Here is a 6,057-nt window from a genome sequence, read left to right as displayed (position 1 = left end):
TCGACTCGAATCCACCCCTAACTGTATGGGTCGTGCTAGGCCTGTGGTTTCAGGTAGGTAGCCGGCATGGCCCGACTTGTAGGCCCGCTCGAAGAACTGGCCATTGGAGACACCCCCCCCAAAAGGCTAGTTTCAACTTATTAGGGATTTTTTTACAAAAATACCCCCAATACCTATAACTAGCAATATAAGGGGTATTTATGTATTTTAGCTTTAAGGGGAGATAAAATGACAATAATGCCCCCCAAAAACTATATAACAACTAGTTTAGGAGCATTTAGGTAAAGTAATAAATGACTTTATAATGACCAAAATATCCCTCCCAACAACTAAAAAATAACTAGTTTTTAGGGTATTTTATAGAATTAAATTATTTTTTATTCCTATAAATAGCCTTATCCTCCACTATTCTCATCACACCAATTCTCATACTCTCTTTTATTCCTATAAATAGCCTTGTCCTCCACTATTGTCATCACACCAATTGTCATACTCTCTTATACTCTCTCAAATCTGAATCTCTTCTCATACATCATACTCATACTCTCTTTACTCTCCAATTCTCAACTTGATTCAAATTTCAACAAGAAGAAAGTTTGTTCATGTATCTCAAGTTAGCAATATGGGAGACTTGGAGGCTTCAACTGTTGAAATCAAGTTGAAATTTTGAACCGATAATTCGGGTAAGTGCAATTAACTTAATTTTATTTTTTTATAATTAAAAAAAATTGGGTGGTTCCTCCTCTCACTCTCAACACCAAATCCACAATGTGGTTGATGTCGACACTGTCGAAGTTCAATCACAATATGATAGTGTAAACGTCGATATGGATACTATTGATATTGTCGGCATTCCCACCCCTAGAACTACTACTAGAGGTAAGGGAAAGAAAAAGGAAAACACTAGGTTGATTAGCCCAGTGTGGAAAATTTTTAAAATAGAGAAGTTTAAGGGAAAAGGAAAGAGAGTTGTTTGTCAAAAATGTAGGAGTGACTTCAGCTATAGTACTAGCCACTTGGGCAAACATTTAAATGTCATTTGATGAAATAAGAAGAGAAAGGAAAAGAAATATCACAAGCACAAATAGGAAGTGGGATTTTTGATACTTTTAAATATTCCCAAGAAAAAATGAGGCAAATTAGCAAAATATATTATGCATGCTTAACATCCATTTTTATTAGTTGAAGATACTAAACTTGAAAATTTTTACGAAATTTGTAAATCCACAATTTAAAAAAGTTTCTAGAAGAAGTATTAGAATATATGCTTTTAATTTTTTTATTCATATAAACAAATTTTAATTTCTACGTCAATCTAAATTCTAACATTGCAATTACTTCTGATATTTGGACACTTAGATTTAAGTTATATTTGTGTTACTGGTCATTTTATTGATGAAAAATGACTTTTACATAAAAGAATTTTAAGTTTTACTAGGCTTGAATATTCACATACTGGCCCAATTATTGCTGCAAGTATTTTAAATACTTTACATATTTATGGAATTGAAAACAAACTTTTTTCTATTAGTTTTGATAATGCTAGTAATAATGATTTAGTAATAAATATTTTAAAATCTAAATTAAAACCATGTTTAAATGGTAAATTATTTCATATTAGATGTGTATGTCAGATCTTAAATTTTTGTATTCAAGATGCTTTGAATATTATTTCTCATCATATTTCTAAAATTAGAAATTGTATAATATATATTAAAAGTTCTAGAGCAAGAAAATAAGAATTTAAATATTTATGTCAAAATTATGATTTTAAATATAAACATTTTGTATTAGATGTTCAACATAGATGGAATTCTACATATTCTATATCAGAAAGTTGTATTGCTTATAAACAAATTCTTAATGATTTTTATAATGCAAAAATGCCACATGATCCTATACTTATTTTTTATGATGTAACTAATGAATTTTCAAGTGTTTATTATTCAACTAGTTGTCTTTTAGTTAATCAATTATTTATAATTTGTGAATGTTTTGCAAAATATAGAAAAAATCCACAATTTCAAAGTATTATTGGAATAATGAAAAATAAATTTAAAAAATATTGGGAGAAAATTTCTCCCTTTTATTGCTTAGCTGTAATATTTGATTCTAGGATTAGGAAAGCTGGTTTAGAAATTTTACTTGAATCATATTATGAAAATATGAATATTAAAATTAGAAATAAAATAGAATAAGTTAATAGTTTATTATTTGAAACATATAGTTCATATGAATCTCAAGTGGTAGGGCATAGGAAATCTTGTATAGGTGCAAGTTCCACTTCTGAAACAACTAGTTCCAGTAGTGAAAAAGCCAAAATTCAGTATCTAATACATAAGAGGCAAAAATCTACTAGTAGTTCATCAGCAAGTTCATTTACTAAACTTAATTTTTATTTACAGGCAAGTGCTTCTACTTCAACTGATTCTTACAATGAGGGATGGGATAAATTTGATATTTTAACCTGGTTGAAAGGACATGAAAAAAACTATTCAGTCCTTGCCACCATGGCACATGATCTACTAACATCTCCAGTGTTTATCCATCGGAGTCTTGTTTTAATGTAGGTACTAGGGTGTTGGACGACAACAGAAACTATGTGAATGATGAAAGTTTGGAGATGTGCACCTGCCTTAAAGATTGATTGGATGTTAAGGATACATTACAAGACAAAGGAGGGCATGACATTACACCTGATGTTTCACCTGAAGCAGATGATAAGAATCAAGGAAATGATTAAATGAAGAGGCAAGTGGAGGTGGAACTTGAAGAAAAATGATGAAGCCAATATTTTTTTTCCGTGTACTCAATATTTTATTATTTCAATTGTTGTAATTTTTTCAATTTTTAAATTATTGTAATTTTCAATTTTATTTAAATTAGTTGTTATTTTTTCAACAATGTAATTTTTATTTTTAATTTATAATTGTTTTATATTTTTTATATTTTATTCCAATTTCTATATTTCATTCATCCATTGTCCATTGACCATTGTATTGTTCAAATTCAAGAAATAAAATTCCTATTTTTTAATTTATTGTCCATTTTGTATTTTGTTAAGTATTTAAGTATTTTTTTTAATTTCTTTGTTAGATTTTTTATTTTTTCAATTTGTTCTCAAAGCTCAAAGGAATTACTGAAATGAGGAAAATGAAGTATTAAGTAGCAAAAAAAAATCAAAATGTCAAAAAAACAAAAGTTTGGCCTAGTTCGACCTAGGCCCAAGGCCTGGCCCGTAGCCCAGCCTGACACAGGCTAGGCCCACAACACGGCCCACAACCCACACAACCCGGCCCATCATGGGCCTGCACGGGCTCGAACTTGAACCCTTCTTAAAGCCAACATCTCCATTGATTCTCCCAATGAAAAAAAAAAAAAAAGAACTAATTTTTCTAATGCTTATATCAGGAAAAACCTAATACAATTTGTTTAAAAAGAAAAAACAAAATTAATTACATATTATGTGCTACATAGGAAACCAGCTTATGTGCTTTCATCTTCGATGAAACAAAAGAATATGATCATCACCACACTCCAGCCATTCAAACATTGAATCCAACATGAAATATCATCAAATTATAGTAGAAATAAAAATTATTTAGATCATATGCCCCAAGATATGAGAATCGAATTCCCAAAGAAAGTAGAAAACCAGTCAAATCGGTTAGGCATGTTCTAGGCAAACCTTGCTAGGCTTTCAATTGAAAAAATTAAATCATTTATCAGCCTAAGGATAGAGAATTCAAAATTCTCATGGAGAAACAGTTTTATCCTTGGACCAATCTAGGGTTAGATGATCAAATTTGATGTCCAAATCAAAGTTAGAACCATCCTGCTATGGATATCATAATTGCAACTCCCAAAGTAGTGGTTCACGCCCAAAATTCATGTCCAAATCAAGTCCAAAAACTCAAAATGGTGCAACCCAAAACTAAGGACTTGATCTAGTGTGTTTATGTGAGTTGATGTATACTCCAATGACCTTCTTTGAATGCAACTATTAATGACTTGAATGTACTATGTTTTGGCTGGAAAAACTCAAGGAGAGAGAAAAAAAACTCTCCTTTCAACTTTGGTCAAACTAGGGTTTGGAGGATGTCGATAATTTCTAGCAAGACTTTCTCCTACTCTAATATATATAGAGAGCTGGAAAGTTGTAGTCCTACTAGGAGTTTCCAAATCAGATTTTTAACTTGATTGGAAGTATTATAACTTGGGAACCTTTATAATTATATTAGAAATAAGTAAAATCCAAGCCCATTCCAAGTTTGACTCAGATTATCCAATTACCCAATTCTTGCTCAAACTAGGTATAGGATTAGTCAAACTAGTCTATGTAGGGATTGAATCAATTCACTCAAACCTTTTAATTCACACCGGAATAAGTCCTCACACTAAATCATACCATTGGAAGAGTTATCAAAAAACATTTTTTCTTTGTTATAATTTTTTATTTTCCTAAGCTCCCTTTTCCAAAGGCCTAGGTGGCAACTCCATTATTACTTTCAAGAGGAACAAAGGAGAGTGTGAAGGGTTATTCCCCTCAAACACATTTTCTTTTCAGATTATCACAACCCTCGCCACCAACCTTACCCATTAGCCTAAAATAGGAGGCTAGCAACAAATAGGGATGGTGGGAAATGGTATGAGAGAGAGAGAGAGAGAAGTAAAAGGAAAAGAATGATGAAAGCAAAATAGGGAATCTAAACACTAAAAGAGCTTATTTAGTTATAGAAATATAGTACCTACAATCTTGTTTTAATTCTCCATTCCCATTTTCTCATTCTACTTCTCAAACTCTTGCATCATCTTATGTAATGATAGCAAGTTCATTTTTCTGTTCTTTTATCCCATCGCTTTTGTAACACATTTCATGGCCTCCCCCATTACTTGTGTTGATTTCTACATTTGAATTCTAAGAGCAACAACTTGTGTTAAGGAGGCTAAGTCGTGAGCCAAAAGGTGTGGTAGAATGAAAGGAAAGACATAAACATAACTATTTGTCATCAAATTGTAAAACAATGAAACAATTTTTGCAATTTCAGCTTTTTTGTGTGGTCATTTCAATCTCCTAAAAAAGCTTTAAAAAGGACACAAGTTATTGAAAGGAGAGGACTGGATTGTCTACTTTTTGTTTGCTCCTTCAAACCTAACAAATTTGATGAATAATAACTGAATCTAGTAGGGGTCCATCCAATTACCAAAACTTGAAAGAAACCAAAAGAAATATTTCTCTCCTCTTGATTGCTCTTAAAACTCAATTACAGCTCTGGTGAGCTACCTTCCTTCAATTAATTTCCCTTAATAACTCATCATTGACAACCATAATAAGTTTCATTATTGTTTCTTCTTGATTCCTTTCCTTGAGCCATAGAGTCTAGAACTTAAAATGGAGAAAAGAAATGAATTAGGCAAAAAACCAAGACATTCTTAGGATTATTGATGATAAAGTGGCCATTGTTCTAGGTAGTTGAATGAGACGTACCAAGGAGGGTGAGATGATCAAAATTTGTAGGGGTAAAGCCATGGTGAGCTTTGGTGCTACCCATGAGAGTATCAAAGATGATGAGAAATGAGGAAGTGACTATTGTTCTAGGTAATTTGATGAAGTAATAGCCCAACTAGACAAGAATAGGACTTTTTGTTGAGTGCAATAGGATGCTATTGTGAAATGCAGGAGGGCAAAACAATAAATGGGGAAGTTGGAGAGACTTATCAGTAGAGGTGTGTCTGTAACACCATCCTTAAGCAGAATTTCACCTCCTTTGGATCAAGTCTGATGTAGTACATGTATACTAGCATTCTGCTCTAGGATTCAACAACCTTGAAGGCACTCAGTAACCATGCACTCAAAATACAGATTCGCATGAACAGTAGAAAACTTTAACTTGATAATAATTAATGCAGATGCAAACGAAGAGTCACCATTACTTTTATTTGAATTTAAAACCAAATTTAAAAGTCACTTTTAAGTGAAAAGTCATAAGAAGTTAAAAATTTAAATGGAAAGATTGTAAAAAGAAATGTGAACGGATAACCCATACCCACACCCAT

This window comes from Nelumbo lutea, chromosome 7, assembly GCF_056320005.1.
Source record: "Nelumbo lutea isolate HS-2025 chromosome 7, American lotus-T2T, whole genome shotgun sequence".
NCBI classification, from domain to species: domain Eukaryota; kingdom Viridiplantae; phylum Streptophyta; class Magnoliopsida; order Proteales; family Nelumbonaceae; genus Nelumbo; species Nelumbo lutea.
This window is presented reverse-complemented; position numbering follows the sequence as displayed.